Below are 26,988 nucleotides of genomic sequence, written 5' to 3' on the forward strand. Positions count from 1 at the left end.
AAGCTATCCTTCCCATATATGTTACATCCAAGTGTTACAGTACCCCACTGAGAGATGTCAGGAATGCTCATTATCCAGGTCCTCTTCCACTGCCATGCACTCGAGTTCACCTAGTTTTGTTTCTGAGCTGCACAAATTGCTATGGTGATATTTAGCCCCAAAGCCATTCCCAGGCCTGCCCTCTCTCTGGCCCAACAACTCTGTAACCTGCTGGGGAGGGCACTCCCTTAGGAGGTGGAAGACCCAGGATACAGCCCCCCTGCTCCACACGCTTAAAAAAATTATTTCTACACAGTTGAACAGCTTCAACAGGAGAGGCTGAGGGAGCCCCACATCACATCCCTGTGTCCAGTGGTTAGGGCAGAGCCCAGTTCAAATACCTTCTCCCCCTCCTGGGTGGGGCGCCTCCCACATCCCAGGTGAGTACCCTAGCCCTGGGCTATAAGTTAGGAGGGAAGCCAAAACAGGCAGGGATGGTGTCCCTAGCCTCTGCTTCCCTGTTCTGTTCATTCCCTCTGGGGCACCTGGCACTGGCCACTGTCGGAAGACAGGATACTGGGCTAGATGGACCTTTAGCCTGACCCAATATGGCCGGTCTTATAAGTCCTTATCCGTCCCATCTCTTTTCCCCCACCCCTGGCATTTTGTGTGAGTGCATCTATAGATGCCTGATCCAGTAGGCGTGCTCAGAGCACGCCTTTCAGACTGGGTCCCACAAACGCAGCCCTGGCATGGGGCTGCAGTGGGCATGCTCAGAGGCAGAAACACAGGCGTCTAGGAAACTTTTACTGCAAAAATGTAGGTGTCAAGCAAGTTAAGGCACCTACCGGGCTCAGCAGTGGCTGAGCAGGGGTTTTGTGAATCCCAGTGGGGCCTGATTCTGGGCCTTAGGCACCTATAGTGGCAGTTAGCCACCTACGTCCTTCAGTGAATCTAGCCCTGAGGGCCTAATAAAATGTAAGGGTCTCCTCTCTAGACTGTCTTTTAAGTTTCACAATGACTCTCTAAAGTTCACCCTGTCCAACAGCCTAATGCTAAGCTTTGGGCTCCTAAATCAATTAGGTTATTTTGAAACTTGTACCTAGGCTCTAATAATGACAGAGATTTCTGCTGAAATACAATGAAAAAGTGAGCAGAATAAGGGAATTCATTCTGTAGAAGAAATTTTCCTATCCGTGCAGACAAACAAGACCTCCCATGTTTTAGAACCTAGGTGGGTGTTTCTGTTTTGTTTTTACAGTTCCCTCCTCTTTGCTACACTGCCGTGTGTGGACAAAGCCGTGCCTAGGTTTGCCAGAAAGACTGCTTATTGAAGTTGATCTGTTTGCAACTGTGAATGATATTTATGGGTCTGCGCTCGACATTCTGTGCGTTAGCGATGCAACTCCCACTGGCATTAATGGGAGCGGCACAGCTGAAGCTTTGCATCAACAAACAGAAATTATATTCCTTAGCGATTATTGATTGCAGTCTATTTTTATGGGCCACCTGTCACTAAAGGTGACTTACAGAAAAAACCTTTGTGTGTGTGTGTGTGTGTGTGTGTGTGTAGTTTACCTGTTTTGCTACTAATTAATCTGCTTGCAGTGCAGACCAGCAAAAAACAACCTAAAAGCATTATTTACTAGGGTAAAATTAGGGCAAGACTGTGATGATTTAGCCTGATGAAAATAGAGGAAGTAAGAGTGGATTACCCTTTCTTCCTGAATACACTTCATTGCAGTGTAGACAACTAGTACAGCAAATATATCCTTTAACCCTCCTGACTGCAAGTCTTAAGAACATGGAGGCTATAAATAGTCAATCAACGTTAAGTCTGAATTTTCAGGAACTCCCCTTTATTCAGGCAAAACACCGACTGAAGTGAAAAACTGGGGGAGTCTGATTCCGCTCCAACAGAATTCAAAGGCAACCCTCACCCTGTCTGTTTGCTGTATGCACCTTGTTATGTCTTGTAATATAGTACAATTGTAGGCGCTTTCCTATGTGTGTTGTGATGGACCCAGACCAGAAGGCTATAAAAGAGCAGTGGAAGGCAAATACATCAGCCTCAGGATGAGAAGGTCCCTGTTCCCAAACAGAGGCTACTCCAGGCCAATCAAGTCACCTGACTCCAATTAAACCAGTTAAGGTCATTGAGCTAATGCAGGCCCCTGGCTCCAATTAACCAGCAAAGGGTCAGTTAAGGCTGTTAGGCTAATGGAGACAGCTGGAACTAATCAAGCTCTTATTCATACTGCTTAAAAGCTCTTCTTCCAGTTCCCTCAAGGAAGCCCTGGTGAAAGGCGCTGGAGGAGAGGATGCATCGCTGAGACCTGAGGTAAGGGTGAAGCTGGGAAAAGGGGATCCCGGGGAAGTGGCCCAGGGAATCAAAGCAGCGTCACTGGTGAAGGGGAAGCCGCCAACAGCTGCTACCATTAGGGTCCCTGGGCTGGAACCCGGAGTAGAGGGTAGGCCCGGGTTCCCTGCTCCCTTCTCCCCCTGCGTACTCTACAGAGATCCCCTTGAGAGAGGAAGCAGACTTTGGTCCAGGCAGGAGGCCAAACTGCGCCTACTGAGCTCTAAGGAGCAACAGAGATTGTGAGTATTCCACCTTCCCACCTCCCACACTGGCCTGTGATGAAAGTAGCTCAGTAAGCCGTGACCTTTGCCACTATACTGAGGAAGGGAGGTCACACTGAGGGCCTTGGCGAGCTTCTGAGACCACTGACTCCGCCTGGAAGCGCGGGACCCACCAATACAGGCTTGGAACTTTGTCACACTGTGTATACAGCACCGAGAACAATGGGGCATTGATCCGAGACGGTGCCCACGGGCACATCCACCATACAAATAATTAATATTAGAACTCTTATTGCCTTAATGGGGCCAAGAATATGCCCCCTGCATCACTATGCAGCATTCACTATTATGTACTGTAGTAAAGTATGACGTTGGTGGCATGTTTATATCTATCTCTATATCTCACCAAATTAATTGAATTTATTTAGTAATAAGCGTTGATATACTGACTTTGAAATTTTGGAAAAGGCACCAATGTAAGGTGAAGAATCTGGGCTTACAAAATATCGTATCTGACCTTTTGCTGCCGTGTATGTGTTTTCTTTATACCATGTTTTAATAAAGGAATAAACAAAAAAGGATCCAATCAATGTTAGGAAGATTTTCCAGACAGAAAAAAATCAGTTGAATATTTCTACATTAAAGGCCAGATTCCAATGTCCAAGAAGAGGTTCCGTTTCTCACATACTGCATGCTCATAAATCTAATGCACATATTTACAGGAGACCATTAGTAATTTTTTGTCAAGATATGCAGTAATGAAATACACCCCTGGATAGACGGCCAGCGTTAGGACTCAGCCATGCTTAGCCGGTAGGGGTGTGCAGACGAGATAAGTTTCTTACTATTAGTCATGAGTTACGGCACAAGCAAATTTAAAGGGACACTATCAATGCAATGCACATATTGAAAAGCAAATTCCCTGCCTTTGTTATTGACAGCACTTTAAAGGGTCAAAAGCAAAATAATTATTTATAATTACTTCATATTTGTATTGTGGTAGCTTCTAGAGGCCGCAATCGAGGATCGGTGCCCCACTGCGCTGAGCTCTGTACATATACATAATGAAAAGATTTTTTCCAACCAAATACCTCTTTGCAGTCACTGATTGGTTTTGCTGTTAATTACAGTCAGTTTTCACATCCTCTTTATTGTGCTCTAGCACAATGCTGTTTGGACTGACAATGCGGAAAAGGACTATTGGTTTTTTTAAAGATTTTTCACTGAAATGATATTACTGATATATAAACATGAATGCATTGCTAGTCATACAGCGCTCGGGGTGGCTTTTAAAGAAACTCTATACGTTCTCTCACCAAGGAGCTGACAGTGCCTGTTTCAATGAGCAAGCTGTTCTGCTCTTCAAGGAGATTTCTAATAGAATTTCCGTTGCCTCTCCCCCTACTGCAGCTCCGCTGGAGCATAAAGTTGTAGTCTGTGGTTACATTTGGTGGGGTAACGGGCAAATCACTTCTTAGCAACTCTTCATTTCCCTTCATGTTCTGAACTTCGCAGCTAGGCTTTTAGCCAATTCTTGCATTTCATATTGTAAGGGGACCGCTCTAATGTGACCTTTTTATGTCCCTTAGTGATCAGAGCCCAGGAAATGTGAACGGCTCTGACACTCAAAAGCTGTGTTTTGCTGCTCAGCTAATGGTAGCTACTGCATCTAGAAAAATCTCTTAATCAGAGTTATCCTAAGCCAGCTTCCAGTGCTCTGCCATGTATAATTAAATACTAGCCAGAGGAAATGGGAGATTAACCAGCATTCACAACATGCATTTTTAGCTGAAATGTACAGATAGAACCTCATTTTAAATGGAAAACATAACACCCCATTCCACTCCGTTCTGGAAATTCTACCCACCATAAGGGAACGTGCATGTTGGAAGGAATAATTTGAACTACTCAGATATATTGCTGGGTTCGGAGATGATGATGATAATAATGAGCTGTTTATTTCTATCATACATTACTGGCCTGAAAGGGAGCACTACGGTCATCTCATCTGACCTCCAGCAGAACACAGGCCAGAAGACTTCCTTGAATCAATTCCTGTTTGAACAGGAGGGCTAGAAGCCCTGACCACATAAGGGCTAGGCACTGTTCACACGTAATAAAACGACAGCCTCTGCCCTAACACGCTCACAATCTCTACAAGGAGGAGGCTGGGGGCTGGGGAGAGGGAAGTTGAGGACGAGAAGGGAGAGGTTGGGAGGGGGAGAAATGCAAATACAGACAGGTTCAGATAGTTAAGCAAGCTTTGGACAAGCAGCATCAGACCGTCGGTGGACATATCTGAGCCGAGCCTCTGAACCTATCGTTATCTAGGAGTGAAAGTAACTGAGAACCCTAAACACTAACAATGGCTTTCAACAAGACTATTCGAGGAGGCAGGGACACCCCAGTGCTATGTTGTCACAAATGGAAATGAATGGGGCAAAACTAGTACTACCCTCATACATCATTGCTTTCGGAACTGCTTATCTGAAACCATACAGGCTAAAGAGAGGCTGGAAAAGCACAACCCATTGCGCCCCACCATCTAACGAGGAGTCTCAGGGGATGCTACCAAGACCACCACCACCACCACCTCCCAACAGTCCTGACTCCCACATTGATCTCCAAAATTCCCTGTCCCGACTGAAGTAGAACATTTCCCACACTCAGTGGTGCCCGCAGCTGTCTGCACGTTACACACGGCAAGTACCATTGGCAGCGGCACGGCTAGGGAAGGCAGCTGCTCCTGGGCATGCTCGGTGACTGCATGGAAGCTGAGGGAGGGGGAGTGACACCGAGCTGGAAGACAGGGGCTCAGCATGGCGCGGACTCGGCAGGAAAGACACAGGGAACAGTGGGAGCGGAATGGCTCCACAGGGATTGGCAGTGACCAGTGGCGTCCCGATGTAACCACTTGAAACGCTGGGCGGTAGGCCAGTCTCTACACATTCTCTGCACCTTCCAAAGCGGTTTTAAAATCACTCCATTTTTACAAGCTGAGGCTGGGTAAATGCTCTGCAGGGGGGCTTGAAGTTGTTTTGAAAGTGGATCCTTAGAGGCCTTTCAGGGTTTGCTCGTGATCCCATCTCAGCTTCTCTTGCTCTCAGTTTAGCTAGAAGAAAGTGGTAGCTAAGAAGTGGTTTAACCAACAACAACAAAGAGAAGAAAAAGGCAGGTTGCTGACAGCGATCGTGCGCGAAACAGATGAGGACAAAACTGCTCAAGCTATTTATGTGGTACACAAATGGTGAAAGCCAAAGGACTGGGTTGTACACGAAGGCAGGGTCTACACTACAGTTAGGTCGACGTGAGGTAGCTTACAGCGTCCTAATTTAGTCAGTGTACAAACTCCAGCCTTGTTCCAGATGTAAGTGCCCTAATACACCGACATAACTCCACCTCGTCGAGAGGCGTAGGGCTTGTGTAGGTGTAGGCAGGGTGACGCAGTGTCTGTGTAGACACTGCGTTACTTACGTTGGCTGTCCTGTCAATTTCAGGGCTCCAGATGGCAGCTAGCGCCTGGCTGCCCCCGGCTTCCTTCTCCTCGCTGGGCTATGCCCGCCCGGCTCCCCGCTCTGTGGCTGGCCCCCGCTTAGGGTTGCCAACTTTCTGACTGAAGAAAACCGAACACCGTTGCTCCACCCTGTACTCCTACCCTGACCCGCCCCTTCTCCAAGGCCCCGCCCCTGCTTACTCCATTCCCCCCTCCCTGTTCACTTTCCCCTACCCTCGCTCACTCACTCATTTTCACCAGGCTGGGGCAAGGAATTGGCGTGTGGAAGGGGGTGAGGGCTCTGGAGTGGGGCCTGGGATGAGGGGTTAGGGGTGCAGGAAGGGGCTCCGAGCTGGGGATGAGGGATTTGGAGTGCGGGACGGGGCTCCAGGCTGGGGCTGAGGGGTTTTGAGTGCAGGAGGGGGTGCAGGGTGTGGGCTCTGGGAGGAAGATAGGATGTGGGAGGGGGCTCAGGGTAGGGGGTTGGGGTGCGGGCTCCAGGCAGCACTTGCCTTAGGCAGCTCCCAGAAGCGACTGGCATGTCCCTGCGGCCCCTAGGTGGAGGCACAGCCAGGTGGCAATGTGTGCTGCCCGCAGGCCCCGCCCCCACAGCTCCCATTGGCTGCGGTTCCTGGCCAACTGGAGCTGCGTAGCCGGTGGTCGGGGCACGGGCAATGCGCGGAGCATCCCAGACCATCCCTGCGCCGAGGGGTCACAGGGACATGACGGCTGCTTCCGGGAGCTGTGCAAAGCCAGGATAGGCAGGGAGCCTGCCTTAGCCCTGCTGCGCCACTGACCAGACTTCTAACGCCCCGGTGGTCCGGTCGAAAATGGGACGCCTGGCAACCTACCCCCGCTCCTAGTGGGGAGGCAAGAAGCCCGGGGGGCAGCTGGGCTCCCAGAGAGGAGCTGCTCTGAGCCCCAAAACTGCCTCCTTCAGTTGGTGGAAGCGCTCCTGGTGAGGACATGCACCACTGACAGAAGGAGGGTAGTGTGGACATCAGCCACTGCAGGAATCACTGCGGTGACTGCAAGTCGACCTAACATAAATCAACTTAAGTCTGTAGTGTAGACATGCCCTAAGTCCAGCATATAAGACATCTGCAGCTTCCCGACTTTAGTACCTAGGCATTAATGCTGTTCAAGTAGTCTTTTTTTTTTTTTTCTTCCACTCCCTAGTAATCCCACTTGGTCCCCTGATTCTTAAGTACTTGACAGTAGTACTCAGCTATCCAAGGCAGCAGATACGGCCACTCATATTGTTAGAGCCTTCTTATTCTAATAAGGGAGGTGTCATTTCTATATCATGTTCAGAAAATGCGTATTGATAATAAGCTATGAAAAAGGAGCATAGGACTTTACAAAGGAATGTTACACTCAGGTCACTTGGTTTAGACTTATGATTGTGAAACATGCCCGCCTTTCTAACTGGACAATGGCACTGTTGCATTTTTTAAATCACTTCATATATATTCTACCCACTGCCTCCAAATTAAGATGAGAAAAACAGGCTGCACATCCACGATTGCAAAATAGATATTGTCTGGAAAACAGTTATTTACATGCATATCATGCTTTCAGAAATATCGAAATAAAACGAGGCTCTCCCAGCATGTAAAGCAGGCCACCAAAATGAGATAATTAAAATACACAGCAGAAAGAGAAAATAAAACTACACAAAGGTGATGTTCCAGATGGACAGCATTCTTTAAGTGATTAAAATGAGCTGATTTCCCCATTCATGTTCAATGGAAGACTCCACCATTGAAATGTATTCTCATTTCTATTCTGTCAAGGTTTATTGTATAGGCACCCATCACAGTTCTTGGATTAGAGCACTGAGCCCCAGAATCCGCCCAGTCATGCAGATAGCTGAATACCCTCCACTCCCATTGGCTTTGCTGGGAGTTAAGGTTACTAGACCTCTCGCATGGACCAAGTCAGTTTTGCACCATTCCCAAGCTATATCCTAGGGAGCTTTATGATCCATAAAACAACCCAGAATGGCCAGGCATTATATCTTCCCACCATGCTCTACTACTCCGTGTTACTAGCACGGTTTTCCTTACAGACCCAGCTGCTGTAGTCTTTAAGGAAAAGACAGACAGGAGAATCTCAGCTTTCATTTAAAACAAAACTGAAAAGTTCCTAGCCCTCATGGGGGTGGAGATAATAAAAAGAACACAACATTTACTCTTTTTAAATCCCGCGATGTTTTTAAGCCATTTTTTGTTATTCTGGGGGCCTGACTCAGGATTTTGGAAGGCTTGAGGGTGGTGGCTCCACCTACTGGATTATTTAAATGATAGTTTAAAAGAGCTCTGGGTTTGCAAGGTATCCTCATTCCTGGGCTACAAAGCTAAGGAGGTTCTTGCCCTAGGACGTGGTTATTCCCAAGCCTGCGGATTATGATTATACAGAAACAGACTCTCCCCATTCTCATTTCCTGCACTTTGCTTGGTTCCTATCAATCCCTCTGCTGCAACTGGCCGCCGCCCCCACCACCGCACCAGAACAGCACCAACTTCCCCCAGGAGCAGTGATTGAAAACAGAGTTTTTATTTGTCTTTTACCTCTTTCAAATGTATTCCATCTTTACAAAAATCAAGCTCCCAGGCCTCTCCACAATATTGTAGCTTCCAGACACGCTACTACGAATCACTGCACTGCTAGAAGGGATTCTCCCAGACTCAGGGCTGTGGCACGCACACTGAATTGCACAGCTGAAATGAGGTCTGACTGAGACATGCCTTTTTACATATTCTGACAAGGTCTTCCCATTGAACCGGGCACATTCAAGGCAAGAGGGAAATGCTATTGAAACACAGAAGCCTGCCAGTTCTCACTACGGTTTGCCTCAAGTTCATCTTGCATGCTACCCCTGCAGACAACAGATATTCCACATACAAGAGAATGTAAGAACAAGCTAGCTCAGAAAGAAGCAAACACGCAAAAATGACCATACTGTACTGCAGCATCACCCTAGTCAAACGAATGGCCTGTGCAGCTCAGACAGTGCACAGCAGAAAGTGAACGGTTTCTTTCCCAAAAGAATGATGCAGCATATTGATTATTTAAAAGACTCTTCAGGATTAAGACTAGTGATAAGGGAAGGATAACAGGTACACAATTGCCACCGTGCAATTGCTCACTGGCAGGAGTATAGTGGAGAATTTTAGAATGAAGGAATTCCAAAAGCAACAGAGTCCTGTGGCACCTTACAGACTAACAGATGTATTGGAGCGTGAGCTTTCGTGGGTGAATACCCACTTCGTCAGACGCAGGATTTCCAAAGCAGCCCAGCGTGACTTTGGCCTCAGATATACTGTGCAGCCCTCCATGACGTTCTGATTCAGCAAAGCATTGATGCCTGTGCCTAAGTCTCTTTGTCTTCAACATATCTTAAGGCAGGATGTAGCCCTAAGACGAGCCTGGATCCTGCACCATGCTCTCACCAGGAGAAGTGTTTCCCACTGGAACAGGGCTAAGGCCCGCGGGCAGGACATAGGTGAAGCTTGTGGGGGCTGTTGGGATTTCATTAATAAGTAAAGGAAACATTAAGGTTGGAACTGAAGTTCATTCATCTCAGTCTGGGAAAGTGGACAAATTTAATTATAGTACAAAACTACTCACTGAAGTCAACAGCTGTTACTATTTAACCCTCTTTCTCTCTCGATACCTCCATCGAAAAAAGTTCTATGCCCCTGCAGGATGGAGAGGTGGCCTTGCACAGTTGCAGTCCATGCTGGGCTTGTTCTATGGCCTGTATGGAATGATTTATATACTTAATGGCTTCGTCCAGTTTTTCCCTCAGTTCTGCCTAAAACATTTTAATTTTCTCAAAAGTTAAAACAGAAAACGATAAGAGGTACATTAGCCAACATCGTGCAGAGGAAATTAAACTCCCAATTGGGATAGGAGTGTCTCCTTCCCCCAAAACCATCATGCATGCACACAATGTCTGGGGACTTTCTGTGGAAAATTCCCTGAAAAGACACTGAAGATAGAACTAAGCACCATGACTAGGTAGGAAAGAAAGCATTTGCTAGCTTAGTAGTAATTTTTGCACTTGTAGAGCACCTAGTGAGGATTTCAAAGAATACACGAATACCTATTAATTAAGTCTGACATCCCCGGGAGGTATTATTAGGGTGATTTCACAAATGGGTAAAATGAGGCATTTGGCTAAGGTCAGACACAGCAGATCATAATAGAATCCAGAAGTGCCAGTTCTCAGTGTCCTGATCTAAACCACACCACCTCACGAGAGGTCAGTGACACACGTTAAAATTATGAGTGATCTCGTGAGTGCTGAGAACTAATGTCATGTTAAAGATCTGGTGAACAGGGCAGTGGGTTCCAAGTTGGGCAGCCGAATGAGAATTTGAAATGAACATCGGATTTTAGTTAGTAGATCCCCCTGGCCAGAGTTAAGCTATGTCCCAGTCCTTAAATTAAAAAGTCCGCAAAAAGCTGTGCTGAATCCCAGATGTTAATTGCACAGGCTTACTGGATTAGAACTGGAGATAATTAATTGCTAAATTTTAATATGAGTTGAGCGAAATGGATGATAAGATTTCCAGTAGTTAGTTTGGTGGTCCAGAAGGGGAAGATTATTTCTGAATAGATGTGAGGACCCCGGAGGCCAAAGTCATTTAAAATGTCTGATTTTAGCAAAGGAGAGAATCGTGGGTGAATAGAGAAGGGGGCTAGGTGAAGAGCATTAATGCTTAGGTATATAGTGTGGAAGCTCAAGGGACCTCTTATGCTGCTAAGTAGTTTTTGGTAAGAAAGAGGAAGCTTTTACTGAGCCTTTAGAAATTGGCTTTCATTTTCTGCTGGGTCTACTGTAAGGTCAGCTACAGACAAAGAGCTCCACTAGATCTTGCTTTCAAAAATTATAGCACAGACCAGTATGGTACCATAACCTCATTTTCTAAGTCCTTCGGAATTCAGGTTATCAGCTAAATCTGATGGTTAAAACAATGAGAGCGCAAGCCGATTTTTCTTTCTCCCCTTTAATTTTAAGAGGGAAACCCATTTATTTAACCTAAACCCATTTATTCTTTTGTATTTGAATAGAGTAACAGCAAAAAAAGGACGACATATTCCAAGATGGTGAGAATTATTCTTATTATTAATATTACAGTAGCACCTTGAGGCCCAGCCAAGATCAGGACCCCATTGTGCTTGGTGCTGTCCACATGCATAATAAGGGACAGTCCCTGTACTAAAGAGTTTAAGTCTAAATAGACAAGACAGGGTGGGAAACTGAGGCACAGAGTTTACGTTACAGAGGAAACATGTACCAGATCTTGAAATTGAACCCTGGTATTCTGAGATGCACTCTGGTGCCTTAGCCATGAGACCACCCTTCCTTTTTTGGTTTTTAAATGTCTGGGTACAATGTGTTTGGAATTAAAAGATAAATGTATAATATCGAATTCTTTACCACAATGTCTGCAATATTTCACTTAGTTCCTGGTTTATAATACCTCAGCATACTCCAGGATTGCCCTATTCAATACAGCATCCCCGATGTTTCACTGACAGACTTAGGGGCAGGTATTTTTTTTATTGTGGTCAAGATGTTCTATGGTGCCTCGCCAAGCTAAATTCACAGGTCCAAGCTGTGCGTCTACATGGTTTTATTAGGTGTCCTGACTGAGAGGTGTAATTTCTGATATCATTGTTATGCTACTGACACAACAGCTTATTTTCCCATTACAGCTGACCCCAGAGAAGTAATTTCCTGTTTGATTAGGTGGCTACATGACATTTGGTCTTGGATGTGAGAAAAATTTCCTGCAGTTAAATTTAGAGAATGTTGAGCTGATTTTGGTTTGCCCCTATCACCTCTAGAACAATGCTTCATCCTTTGCAGCAACTTTGGGTGGAAATATAAGACAGCCTGCTTCTAAGGGTCACAACCTTGAGGTCAGCTTTGAGTCCAGCCCATCTTTTGATTACCAGTTTGGTTCCATCACAGAAACTTCTACATCTACAGAGCATAGTAAGGCTATGAGCAATGCTGTCTCACGAGGGTGCTAAATCTTTAATTCTTGCCTTCGTTACATCTCAGCTGGATTATTGAAACTCATTGGGCACGGGCCTTCTGGACCACTCACTTCAGAAATGACAATGTAGGCTGAATTCTGCAGCCGGAGAGCTCACTGAATGTCAGTGAACACAGCCCATAATACCGGTGTTGAGATCTTTAAGCTGACTTCCCATGAGGTTTTGAATTGATTTTTTTAATCCTTGCCCTCACCCCAGTTACAAAGCTATCTATGGTGGTACCCTAGCTGCATTACAGGACTGTATATTGATTTTCTTTCTACCCCTCTGACTATTTTCTGAGGAGTTCTAGGGCAGACAGATCTTTATGGCTTTTCCTCCCTATACAGCACAGCCAGTCAGATCTCTGGAATGGATCAATAGTCTCATCTGGGACAGAGAGATTGGGTAGAACAGTTCTTATACTATTCAAAAGCCCAGTTCTGCTCTTACTGAACCCAGTGGGAGCAAGACTGGCCTCTCAGTTGTACCTGTTGTCCCTTCCCATGTAGTAATTTAATCTGAAGGACAAAACAGTCTTAACCCTGATCAAATAAATGCCATTGCACTATGCGGTTATTTCATTAGTTCCCCTCTCTCCCCACCCCCACCCTTGTAGTAGTCTGTAATACAGATATATGGAGTCTGGTCACCTGTATTGATCTAACAGGGTTACCTCCATACAGTTCATCCAGGGGCAAACTACCCACCTTTGTTTCCTAGTGCTACAGCACAGAACCAGAGCTGTTCATGTGATATCCCGGAGTACACATAAGGCACTTAAACCAATACATTTACATTCAATACGGTCCAGCTAAAGGCCTCATGCCATATACAGAGGAGTGTGCCTAGAATGTACAACTGGGAAGTGAACTTCCTGGTGCAACTTTTGCTCCTTTAGACAAGATCTGCAGAGTTTACTCTCCATTGCTTCTCTCCCACGGCATCTTTTAGCACCAGCTCTTACCTTACCAGCTCCCTATGCACCCTACTCTGCAGGGTGACGTGGGCTCCTGGTACACAATATGAGCCATGGGGGCACCGACAAAGTGGTGGTGTAGCATTACTAGACTAGGCAGAATAAGTGGAAAATAACGCAGAATTCTTTTGCACACATTTTGAAGACAAAAAAGGAAGACGGCCCAAATATGACGCCAATGAAATGGGAGTTTCTAGGCTAACAGGATTAGGAGCACTGAAACATCCAGAAGTACATTTGTAGCTGAGGGATTGATATTAAAGGGAGTTAGTTATACCACTAAATCCTTGAACCTTGCACTAAAATTTTATCCCCGGGTATTTTAAAATCTAAACTAAATATATTTATTCAGCTGTTTATCCTCAGCGGCAGCTCAACTGTTTTGCCCTTTAATCATTACCTTAGCTTTCTGTAGTCCTTCACCTTTGTGATTCTCATATATATGAAGGGCACTAAGAAATTTACTGTATGTTGTAATTGTATTGGTATAATTACCAAATCTCATTAAGGAGGACTTTACTATTGATTTACTCGTTTTCTATTCATTAAATTTCACTATAAAAAGGATTATTACTTTTAAAGTCAGCATGCTTAAACACAAATGGAAATTACAGTAAGAGAAACAACATAAAATGGAGCGATTAATATTAAAACAGTTATAGTTTGAAGCTTATTCATTTAATAAATCTTTGTGATATTAGCAAGATTGATGAGAAGTAGTACAAATGAGGGGAACATGAGCGAGATGATCATTTATTATCATTACAGAGATATAAAGGATGATTCAGTGTTTCATAATGGATGTTAAATTTGATTTAACATATGGCTGACTCATTTGCTGAAAACTATCCTTAAAGACAAACTCATTGAAAAGTCAAGTCCACTGTCTTAATAATAGGCTTTGAATGATCTTTTGATAAGAAAATAACTACTATTGTACTGCAAGTCAAATGTATAAAAGAGGGTGGATATAAAGGGCAAAATTATGCCTCACCTGCAAGGGTGTGGTGGAGCAGGAAAGGAGCACAAGCAGCCTCTTCCCAGGCAGCAGGCAACATACACAATCTAGGTCAATCATAGGGACCCTAAGGGACATGTGCCAGAGTTTATGTCCACACAAGCTGTCTTAGCAGGGGCATATCTGAGTGTGGGCAAACCCACGCCCTACCCTCACATATCCCACCTTCCAGGAGGAAGCAGGGTCTCAAGAAAAGTTGTGGTGGCCTCAGAGTCCAGCCACCAACTCCTGCTGGTGGCCACTCGGACAATTTTTCCTAAAATATTGACTTAACTTTAGGAAAAGCAAATAAATATTGCACATATCCAGGTCCAAATCATTGTAATTTATTTATGTAGGATTTTATTGCAGACTCAATAATAAAAATAATGTCCAGTTGTCTCTATTCTTTACTGGACCTAAACAGAATAGAAACCAATAATGTGCTTTGCATGTTCTTGTCGTTTTGCTGTTGTTTCTTTTGCTTTTTTTAATAGATTTGCTAGCTAGTAAGTCTGTTTCTGTGATGTTTAACACTGCTTTGCTCCCCACCCCCGCACTGCCCGGGAGACTGTGGCTACAGGAAAAGTCCCTGGTGGGTGGCCACATTTGAGAAACCTGCAGCCCTTCTTTATGCACTCAGGGCGTGATCCAAAGCTCTCTAAAGTTAATCAGAGTCTGTCCATTGATTTCAATGGGCTTTTAATTAAGCCATCGCTCAGGAGACATGATACCTTTTTCAGTGGCTCAACAACTCCACCAGCATCCACTAGAATGGTGCTGCTGTTCTTACCCCTCTCAAGCGTTATAGTCCAGTATGCAGTGTATACAATGTGGTAAGAAAGCTGGCAATATGATGAGCACTGTGACAAAGGAACACAACCTAGGCATTACTGCAAAAGAGCTGTAGAATCAATAACACGTTCCTATAGCTAGACTGGAAGAATTTTGCAACTACATTCCAATTTCTGTACACTATCAATACTACTAATTCAGTTTTCATACTCCACAGTGAATAAAAACCGAGTTCTGTAAGTTTCCAAACCTAGTCAGAAACTACAGTTAAAATGCTGTAAAATCTATTACAGCATTCAGCTAAGGGTTTTTTTCCAAGTAACTTGAAGATATCAGAAACGATTACCATGTATTTACATCTTCAGGGCTGAATCAATCTATCGAACCAAGCTATCTAGGAGACACTACTGTTACAACTATTCCAGCAGATTAAAACGCCAGTTTAAAATTACACAGATGAAGTGGGTGAGTGGCATTTCCAGGTGATGAAGAGAACCACTACAGCACACCCAGGACTGTCAGAGTTTCTGGGAGTTCTTGTGAAAATTCTGCCCTCAAAGTTAAGGAAGGGTTTGTTATCAATTCTCTGTTTTGGTGGGAATCTCTTTGCAAAATAAGCCCTGTCATAGATCTCTGAGGCTCAAAGAACTTTATTTTTTTGGTCTTTGGACCAGAAAAAACAAAACAAAATATGTATTTTCCCAACCCTTCCCCCTCCCCCACTGAATGCAGTGCTGTACCTTCAGTAGATATGTCAGGAACAAAGTATAAACACTGTCAGCAAAGGGCAATTAACAGAAGTTTGTTTGACCAGTGATGCTGCCTCTCCTCCTCAGGTGGGGATTTTCATTGAAAGAGGAAAACTAATTGCATCAATATCCCACTCCCTCATGTCTCTACGGCACCCTTACCATCCCCGGAACACAATACTAAGGCCTGGTCTACACTACAGAGACACACACACACACACAATGTAATTACGGTGGCAGCTGTATGCCAATGTAAGATAGAAGAACAGGAGGACTTGTGGCACCTTAGAGACTAACAAATTTATTAGAGCATAAGCTTTCGTGGACTACAGCCCACTTCTTCGGATGCATATAGATAGGTCAACTTAACTTTGTAGTTTAGACATGCCCTAAGGGGAGGGTTATTTGGGGGAAGGTAATTCCTTGTTAAAACATTGGCAGCACAAATCCCAATAGTATTGTTATACTGGAATATTTACTGTTCTGGCCTACCAGTTGTCTACTTTGAAATCATCCTCATAGACAGACTCCGGTCTGTCCGATGTTTTAATTCCTCCCTCTGCCGAGTTTTACATGCGTCTGCCCTTTGTTATAAGCTTGTACTTAATGGGAAAGGATTGCTGTGCTGCTGTTATCCCTTCTTAGAAAATGATTTACATTTACAAGAGACAAAGCTTTATCTCCTTCTACAAATGAAAGGTCCACTCCTGCAGGGTGATTAGCACTTGGCAGGATTAGGCCTTTAAATAACAGGCATATGCTTCTGTGTGCATCTTCTCAAAGCAGAGAGTCATCTCATTAAAGTGAAAGGTGCCAGACTTACAGGTGTGAAAGACACTATTCATACCAGCTTCATCCCCATGTTGTTATAAATGTGGAATAAATCATGAATTTCATTAGTCATTTCTTCCACATATTTGCTCACTTATTTAGGCAGAAATGTAATCTGCACACTAATATTACCTCCTACCATAGATTCATTCACACACTGTCTGTTCTGCTTTTCTCAGATCTTTACTGTGAGAACTTGCTTTGCTGGATGCAGCACTATTGCATCAGGCTTCCCTGTTGTTAAATGCACTGAGCAGAGTATGAGAAGGAGATTGTGGCAGGATGAAAAGACGTCAGGACACTTGGCAATGGATGGGTCTGCAGATAGGCTAGTGAGGCAGAGATGATTTGTAATAAGAAAAGGCACATGTCTACACTCTTCTTTTTAATTTTACAGGCTGACAATGAATCTGAAAGCTCCCAGGAGAAGGCCAGTGTGGTTGAAATGTAGGATTTCTGGTAGGTACAAAGATGAAGAACTTGTGTTAAGTGAAATCTTTTGAAAATATATTCCCTTTTAGGTTTGCTGCAGTTCTTTTCTCTACTGCTAGTAATTCACTCCCGCTAGGTTACAATTAAGGAATAATGTTCATGGCAGAGGAGTATACAAGACAACAAACAGCTTTTGCAGATGATTAAATGTGAAAGCAAAGGTGAGATGTTAGCTAACAGCAAAAGCTGTTAATTGCAAATATACTCCAACATCAACAACTTTATTCTTGTTATACAAGAAAATTCTCCCTTCTCCCCAACAAAACACACCAGGAAAAGGATATCTGTATTATCTCGTGGAAGTTAGGACATTCTGGGCTGCAGTCTTGCTGGACTTTCTGCTGATATCATATTAGGACAAAACTTGCTATAGATGAATAATTGTCCAAGGGCAGATTCACATAGTGAGTGTTTGAGGTTGAAAATAAAAAGGAAGTCATTTTTCCAAGGAGAGACTAGGGCCTGGTCTACACTGGGGGCGTGGGGGATGATCAATCTACGTTACACAACTTCAGCTACATGAATAACGTAGCTGAAGTCGATGTACTTAGATCTACTCACCGCGGTGTCTTCACTGTGGTGAGTCGACTGCTGCCATTCCCCCTTCAACTCCGCCTGCGCCTCTCGCAGCGATGGAGTACAGGAGTCAACGGGAGAGCGTTCGGGGGGTCAATCTATCGTGTCTAGACTAGATGCAATAAATCGACCCCCGCTGGATCGATTGCTGCCTGCCGATCCAGCGGGTAGTATAGACATATCCTCACATGAGAAGGGAATTATCTGCTGGGGCTAATATAATATAAAGACTATTCAGTCTGGTGCTGAGAAGATAGCATTTGATTGTTTTCTAGGCTGTATGTCTCCTCCCATGACAACATGGTAAACAGTTGCAAACATGTTACATTACATTAAATACACATATACCAAATTCACACCTAGTGTCAGCCAATGAATGAATGCAGGAGGTTACACCAGGAATGAATTCTCCGGAGTATATAGAAAAATTGAACACATATATAACGTCAACACTAAATGATGATTGTAATGACTGTATGTAGTGGTGTTGTAGCCGTGTTGGTCTCAGGATGAGAGAGAGACAAGAAGGGTGAGGTAATATCTTTTATTGGACCAACTTCTGTTGGTGAGAGAGAAGCTTTTGAGCTGCACAGGCTCCTTCTTCACGTTTGGGAAATGTACTCAGAGTGTCACAGCGAAATAAAAGGTGGAACAGATTGTTTAGCATAAATAGTTAGCACATATTTCCAGGGACCTTTCAAGGTGAAGTGGCCAATTAACAATGCTCCAGTCATGGGGGGAAAAGACTGGTGGAGGGGATTTAGTGGGTTATAGATAGTTGTAAAAGCCATAAATTCCGGGTCTTTGGTCAGTCTATAATTTTTAGTGTCTAGCAAAGTTACGAATTTAACCTCCCAGGCTCGGTTTTTGAAAGTGTTGTGCAGGTTTCCTTTGAAGATAAGGTCTGAAAGATAAGAGAGGGAGATCTTTTGTGACACATGTTTGCAAGTGTTGGTCTTACAAACCCTGTGACATAATTGCTTCCAGACTTCATCACTGATCTATTCTACCACGTGTGCTCCATCTTCTGTCATTTTTAAGACTAACAGATTTATTTGGGCATAAGCTTTCGTGAGTAAAAACCTCACTTCTTCGGATGCGCATCCGAAGAAGTGAGGTTTTTACTCACGAAAGCTTATGCCCAAATAAATCTGTTAGTCTTTAAGGTGCCACCAGACTCTTTGTTGTTTTTGTAGATACAGACTAACACGGCTACCCCCTGATACTTGTCATTTTTAGTTTAGCTTCTTCAGAGTTTTCATGGGCTCCTTTACATTGGTTGGTTTGCTCTCTTCTCCTATTGTTTGTGCTTCTGACTTCATTGTGACAACAGGAATATTCTCTTCCAATGCTTTGTCTTCCAACTTCAGTGCTTTTGTTTCATCTTCTTGAGTGTTTGTACTCAGAATAGCCTGGCAGGTGTGACATGGGTTTTTGAAGCAAAAATGAAGACTGTTCTATATGATACCAACTTCAGAAATTCTAACAATTATAATTTACCTTTGATCCTTCTCTCCTTTGACCACGCTGACATACCTTTAATTGGCTTTCAACTGAGTTACATCCACTGTAACTTTTTCTTTCTTCCATGTTTGGGTTAAACGCGATCTGGGTGTTCTTCGTATGCATTCAAACTCCACCTTTATGGATCTTCCCTTTCAGCTATTTGATCATAGTTCCGGTGTGTTTAGAAGTTTCAGTGGATGGAAGTGTCCTCTGAAAACATTTAGTGGCTCAAATGGGCCCAAAGCCAGGGATTCTCAATTGCTAATCCCGACTAGTGATGCTGCTCTCTGTGGACCCTTGATGTGACCACTTAAACTCTCTGTGGGCTCAGCCTTGCGGGGTGGCAGGGTCCCAGAGCACAGGCTCCAGCCTGAGCCAGGAAGCTTACACTGCAATTAAACAGCCCCTTGGCTTGAGTTGGCTGCCATACCCCTAGAGATTAATGACACTGCTCAGGGTAAAGGGCTGCAGACTGGGCCTTGTGCCTCATTTTTCCCAAAGGTAAAGCACTAGGGGGTTGTGAGAACTAACCGCGTGGTCTGGAGAGGTGAAGCACAGAGGACTGTGAATGCTAAGAATTAATATTATTAATTTTGCCACTTCTTTCTCCCCTTCCTAGTTTCCAAAGAGCCTTCCAAGTAGGAAGTGGGGATTTAAGTGAGATGTAACTCCTTTTTTTGTAACTCCATTTTTGAACTTGATCTTTTCACTTTCTCGTAGCCAAACTTAAATGCCAGGCCGCTGATTTTCAGGATATGTGGCTTTTCTATTCCTTCCTCTTCTAGTGCGTCCAACACTGCTTCTATCATCATACACTCAGTCTTTTTTGTAGGCCAAAATAGCTATACCAAAGAGTTTGTGATAGTCAGTAGTTTTTTCCAGAACCTGATTCATAGTCTGTGGACCATCAATAAATCTTTAAAACCCTGCATGCTTTCACAGGTGATTAAAGTTCAAAAGTCCCTGATGGCTGATTAATCAATACTTTGGGAAGATCTTGTGTAATGCTCATTAAACTCTAACTCATATATATTTCTTTAAGTGCTACATGCGCTGCATTTAGCGCTCCCCTGCAGCAGTGCTTCGGCTGAAATAACAGTCACTCACCTGCACGGTAACTGTTGTTCTTTGAGATGCGTTGAGCCCATATATAGTCCATTGCAGGTGTGTGTGTGCCCAATGCACTGGTATCTGAGAGTTTACCATTAATACTACTAGGCGGCACATGCGCCACTGCTCTCCAACAGGGGCATCAAAGGGGCATGTCTGCCACCTCTGTTTCCGTTCCTTCACATCACAGTATGTAACGTCCAAAGTAGCAGGGGAGGTGAGAGGGTCATGGAATGTACATGTGCACAACATCTCTCAATGTAACTATACAGATAAGTAACCATTTTTTTTCTCCTTTGACAGAATGTGCACATAGATGTTCCACTGCAGGTGACTCATCAGCAGTTTCCTTCCAGTGGAGGCTTCAGGTCATCTGAACAGAGATGGTAAAACACTGATTTGCTGAAGTTGGCTGTGACATGTTGGACCCCCCTCCTGGGATGCCAGCTGATGTCCTGGGATTTCACTGAGCCTCCCCTGCTCAACCAGCCTGGGTTCCCTCTCCCTGCTCTGCTGAATTAGGCTCTCTGGCCTCTGGCAGCACACACAGACAGGTAGGGCCACACCCCGCCGAGGACAAAGACTGAAGTCAGCTCTGCGTGAGAGGACTCCCCCAGCACTCACGTGCACAGCCCTTTTGGGAGATAAACTGAAAATAATACTGTCTTGCCCTGTATAGAAAAATCTGCACAGCGCAAGCTCAGAAAAATCCGCCCTCTTCTTCAATGTGAAGAGAGATGAGCACGACTTCTCTCCCCACCCTGTTAGAAATTACATAAACTGGGTTTAATAATAAACAAAATAAGATTAACTACAAAAGGTAGATTTTAAGTGGTTAAAGGGATCGCAAACAGAACAAAGCAGATTACCTTAGTAAATAAACAAAACCTGCAAACTGAGTTTGACACACTAGCTAGGTAGGGTACAAATTAGCAAAATCTCACCCTGAGTGATAAACAGACTGGCAGATTCTAAAGGCACAAATTGCCTTGGCTTTCCCAGGTTTTCAGACATAGGCTAAAGATCTTAGCCTGGGATCATCATTTCTCACAGTTCAGTCTTTGTTCCTCAAGTGTTTTCAGGTGTGTTGTTGTAGTGAGACTGAGGCCCTCCCCATGTTGTCATTGTCTTTCTTTCATTGTCTTTCTTTTATCGCCAGAGGATGAAAGGTGGATCCTATCAGTCTGGAGAAGACTCAGTGAGATCTCATACAGGTACGGGGTCAGAATAAGAGGGCAAATAAACATTCCAAAAATCAGGAAACCAGAGGGACAGAGAAAACAAAAAAAAATCTGCTGGCAGATGTAGCACAGGTATGGAAGCCAGGTGGACAGTCAAGCAGGGGGACATGCACCACCTGGTGGTACTGGTGGCAAAAGTCTCACTCGAGTGCACTGGGCACACATACCACCTGCAATGGAATGTATATGTGCACAATCACTCGTAGAACAGCACGTTCCCCAGATTTATGCATCTTGGTGAGTTGTTTTCCATGCCAGTTTTTGATGATGCAGTTTAACATCTCCAACAAATCCTCTGCCCCAAATCCTCCCTCTCCCACAGAGTACCAACAAGGGACAAAGCACTTGAAAGGTGTAGCAGGTGTTAAATCATGGAGTTGCTGCCACATTCCCATCTCTGGAGAGAAGGAAATGCAGCCAGGAAGAGGCTGCAGAAAGCACAGCACAGAAACCCTCACAGAGACCTTTCCCCCATGGGAGAATCCAGTAGGGATTCTGTCTACAGAGACAGCCAACCCCTCCTCCCTGCTCTTTGGCTTCATCCAGGGGCCAGGCTCCAACGGCTGCCTCCTTCTGAACCGTACACTACCCCTGTCCTATTGGGAAAGAAAGACACAGGGGAGTTCATGCTGATCTGAAGAGCATTAATTTTCACTCAACCGTAAACCAGATCCCAAGCAGGGAAATGTTTCCTCTGTGCAGCGGGCCAGCAGAGGCCGATACACCATTAAAATATCCGATTTGGAGGATTTAAGTGGTGCATAGGTGCTGACCTGTGCTTCTGCACAGAGTTAAATTTCACCTTAAAAGAACATGGGAAACAGCTATTTCCCATCCAGCCCCACTGAGCCCTTAAGTCTAAGCTGGGTGCTCCTGAAGGCTTGTGTGGAGACGCAGCATGTCACATAGCTGCACCTTCCACTTTGCTGCATGTCTGGGCCCTTTGTCGTGTGTTTTTCCTCCACTGCTTTTCCCAGGCTTCTAACCAGAGGGGAGTGCTGGCCCCTATGCGCTACTTGAGGGTAATAAACAGTGCAGTGACCACAAAGTCACTATTCCTGGGTATAAACCAAAACTGTGGTCCATTTCAAAACATTTAAGTGGCATCCAACCCAATATCCTGCTTCGTTTTGTTTCCTGGTTAGATTATCACAGAGAAAATGAGCAATATTAAAAATGAACGAAACAATCCCTAAAGGAGCTGCTAACCAACCCCCCAAATCATTTCTGAAAATAAGACAAGTGATTCTATTGCTGTCGGGGAGAAAAGGATAATTAAAATGACTGAATCTGGGACTACTGGCTATTTACAGAAGCCAAGCAGAGATCTCCTGGTCTTTAACACTGTGATGGGCTGCTCTGTTCAAGGCAGTAAAGTGTCACCAGCATTAATCCTAGACCTGTACTTATTTTATCACCCGGGAGCTAAAATATCCCATGTGACCTATGTGTAAAAATACTGCAACTATTGTTATAGTTGGACTGTTTAAAAATAGCAGCTCATAGCATGAAAAAAGTAAAACACATTTTTTCATCATAGCTTGAAAACACGGTAGCATGACTGTCAATCAGTCTAAAGTCAGGCCTCATGACAGCAGCGACCCAGTGTCGCTATTACCCCCACAGCTTTACACATTACCTATTTTTTAAAACCTGATTTTATAGACATCAAGTAGTAATATACACAACAGGGTAAAGACTTCACAGTTTAAGTCAGGGTGCTGTTGGCTGTGGAAAGACATGTAATTAAAAAGCAGGTATAAAACTACTGTTCAGAAACGGATGCAACTGTTTTCAGATAAAATTAAGTTCAAATATTGTTCCCAGTGTTTGCCTGCTAGAGACAGATTCTGCCAAAGTCTTGGCTTAGGAGGGGGATCATAATGATGTTCAGAACATGAATTACACACAGAAATTCCTTTAAAACACCACAATGATTTTCCACTACATTTAATAAGTATTTACGTACTTTTCTTCCAAATGATGTTAAGAATTTGACTTTCAAACTATTAGAGGAGAAAAACTTAAGTAAAACATTGTTACCTTCTGTTGAAGGTACTTTAATATTCACACGTCCATACCTTATCTCATCCCAATTCTAATTAAGCCAGGTCCTCACCAATTTTGGAAGGATAAATCCAGACAGAAAGATCTACTATCGATCATTAATCATAAATCAGACAGGAATAGTGCACTAGGCAGACCTTCCTAATGAGAATTAGCATTGCAGAGGTGCCAGCCTTGGGACACGGGCTGAGCCTCACTTGGCGGATACTCTCACAACGGGCCCCTTGCTGAGTTACTCTCCAAAGTAGAACCGCAGTTTAACTCTTTAGAATTTCCCGAGGAGGTTAGTTCAGTTTTCTAACCACTAAATCTACAGATTCAACCTGTGATATGAGTGGCTGTGTTCTTTCTGGTTTCATCAATAAGAAAGATCCCGGGGGCCAAATTCTGCCCTCAGTTATACTGGTGATCCTGAATGCTAACTGGAATAAAAAGCAGTAAAAAGATGCTTTGGGGACTAAAGCCAGCACATGGGACTGAGAAAACACGGAGTGGACAGGCTCATTGAGAAAGAAAGTGCCATTTTTACAGTCTTTTTTCTGATCATAACCAGATTTTCAAGGAAGAGTCTCTAGAGAGCAGTGTGGCAGGGAGGAGAAAGGACTAGGGACAGATAATAAAGGATAAAGATAAAAAGGGACAGATAAGAAGACAGTAAATATCATAATGCCAGTATATAAATCCATGGGATGTGCACACCTTGAATACTGTGTGCAGTTCTGGTTGCCCCATCTCAAAAAAAGATATATTAAAACTGGAAATAATTAGGGGTATGGAACAGCTTCCATACAAGGAGAGATTAAAACGACTGGGACTGTTCAGCTTGAAAAAGAGAAGACGGGGCGGGGGGGAGGGTGTATGATAACAGTCTATAAAATCTTGACTGGTGTGAAGAAAGTGAACAAGGAAGTGTTATTTACTCCTTCACATAGCAGAAGAACCAGGGTTCACCTGATGAAATTAACAGGCAGCAGGTTTAAAACAAACAAAAGGAAGTACTTCTTCACATAACACACAGTCAACCTGAGGAACTCCTTGCCAGAGGATGTTGTGAAGGCCAAGACTATAACAGGGTTTAAAAAAATTAGATAAGTTCATGGGGGGATAGGTCCATCAATGGCTACTAGCAAATACGGTCAGGGATGTAACTCCATGCTCTAGGTGTCCCTAAGCCTCTGACTGCCAGATGCTGGGACTGGATGTCAGGTGATGGATCACTTGGTATTTGCCCTGTTCTGTTCATTCCCTTGGAAGCATCTTACACTGGCCACTGTCAGAAGACAGGATACTGAGAAAGACGGACTACTGGTCTGACGCAGTATGGCCGTTTCCATGAACCTTCAGAAGCTAAAAGCATAGACCAGGTTGGGAATTCTATATGGAGTCTGGCCTGTAACCTTCATTATCGCTGCTGGGAACTTTGTTTGTAAGTGGGATTCACAATCCCCAATTCTGTCTTATTTAGATATTTAGGTGCCTAACTGCCACTGATTTAAATGTTTCAGAGGGGTAGCAGTGTTAGTCTGTATCAGCGAAAACAATGAGGAGTCCTTGTGGCTCTTTAGAGACTAACACATTTATTTGGGCATAATCTTTTGTGGACTAGAAAGCTTATGCCCAAATAAATCAGATAGTGCATCTGACGAAGTGTGTTCTAGCCCACAAAAGCTTATGCCCAAATAAATTTGTTAGTTTCTAAGGTGACACAAGGACTCCTCGTTGTTTTTATTGATTTAAATGAGAGTTAGGCACATAAATGCTTTGGAGGATCTGGGTCTTTGTGTCTTTAGATCGCACACCCTTCAGAGCAGGTTTTCTCTGTACAGCCCCCAGCATGATGGGGACCAAGCCTTTATGCATAATACATATATTTACTGCTGCTGCAGCTGCTATCTTCTGAGCCTGCACGAGAGACTGGATACCTAGCAGTAGTACATAGTATCTATAACCTCTCATCATGAGGCTTAGAGCGTCTTATATTATGTCACATTTAGTTTATAATAGAAATGCAAATGATATCCAATATAGGCCATCTGAGAGAACACCTACAAACTGTACTGCTGTTCTCTAAACCAGAAAAACCTCCCTTTTTGGGAGGCAACCAACAGCTATCACCTGCATATCACCTAAAGAGCAATAACATTGTTAGTTACATTGTTTATTGAGTGACAAGTAGATGGGGGAAGCCTCATCCTTTAATTTCCTTTCAATCATGAGTTTTCATTTCACCTTCTTCATAGTCATCCATGGCTCAGAGCAGGTAGCCATCTTATTCCCTTTCTTCTGGAACATGTTTTATCATTAACATGGTGATCAATCTCCCGGTTTATAATCAGACAGAGATGAATAGACTTAGTTCTCAAGCCTGGGACCGATGCAGCTAGTTCTAAACTGTCATTGGTTTCAGCTTTGGAAGGACATTACAGTTTGCCTGGGTAATACCCATGAGTACAATTCTGAGAGCCAGCTCTCTGCTGTTCTCCTGGTATATTGCAAAAAAATCCCAAACGCTTCAATTTCTGACTGGGAAATAATTGCCATTGTTTAGACTATACAGCTTTTAAACAGCAGGGTGATTGAGCAAATTTCTCTCTCCCTCATACCGGTGTGCATCCTAAGTAACTCCGTTGATTTCAATGGAATTACTTCTGAATTTTTTTACCTGTGTAACTAGGGAGAATGTGACCCCTTGTCTTCATAACTGCCCATGAGGTACATAGCTAGTTGTTGGCACTAGACAAATTATAAATAATAATAAATACTAATCACATGGAGTAAATGAGTGGGAAATTTCACCCTAACATTGTCTGGAGGATAAAATTAATGACTTTCTCGAGTATTGCCAAAAGCAACGCAACTGGGAAACGACCCCCAATAGTTACACATAACTCTCTATACACTAGAGATTGGCCATGTGGACATGAGCCTCTCTAGAATCAGATTTAAGGTTTGGCCATCTCTGATACACAAGTGCTTCCAACACAGCTCCAAAGTGCCTAAACAGTGTCCCAACAACTCCATCAAAAGCTCCATTGGACTGTACAAATCTAAGTATGTTAATTTCCAATCACAGACCCAGTATCCTGTTTCAAGTCAGGTGGAATGAGCCCATCACTCTGTTCAATAGGATTATATCCATAACCATTGGCTTATTACTATAACTCCGAGCTTTTCCCCTGCTTCTTTCCATGACCTTCATGTCTCTTCAAGACAAGACTAAGAATTATCACCCAACCCAATTTCTATTATTGTTTTGATATTTTGTTTCTGAACGGCTTTAAGAATCTAGTGCTCCAAGCTATCAAAATCAGTGCTGTTGCGGTCTTGCAGAAATAGGAAATATGAACACAATTATTATTAGACAACAAGAAAGTTTACAACCATACATGCAAAAAAAAAAGTGGGGGGCAAGAACCCCCTCCCACACACACACACTGATACTCTTTTACCAAAGGTGCTATATATATATCTCTCTCTCACATTTTAATGTTTTGTCAATTTCACCATAGGCACTGACTCCGTGGGTGCTCCGG

At 43.8% G+C, this 26,988-nt stretch overlaps 1 protein-coding gene and 1 long non-coding RNA gene across 11 annotated transcripts in view; one reads left to right on the top strand and one right to left on the bottom strand.

Moving 5' to 3' along the window:
• Positions 1 to 26,988, bottom strand: part of FHIT (fragile histidine triad diadenosine triphosphatase) — a 1,007,374-nt gene that overhangs the window by 295,663 nt on the left and 684,723 nt on the right. The gene's annotated exons all lie outside the window — the stretch shown is intronic.
• LOC122173673 (uncharacterized) lies at positions 2,062 to 20,695 on the top strand. The gene is made up of 3 exons (XR_006174361.2): positions 2,062 to 2,320; positions 16,861 to 16,922; positions 20,451 to 20,695. It is a non-coding gene; the product is annotated as an uncharacterized LOC122173673 (long non-coding RNA).

Source organism: Chrysemys picta, chromosome 7 (assembly GCF_011386835.1).
Source record: "Chrysemys picta bellii isolate R12L10 chromosome 7, ASM1138683v2, whole genome shotgun sequence".
Taxonomy (NCBI): Eukaryota; Metazoa; Chordata; order Testudines; family Emydidae; genus Chrysemys; species Chrysemys picta.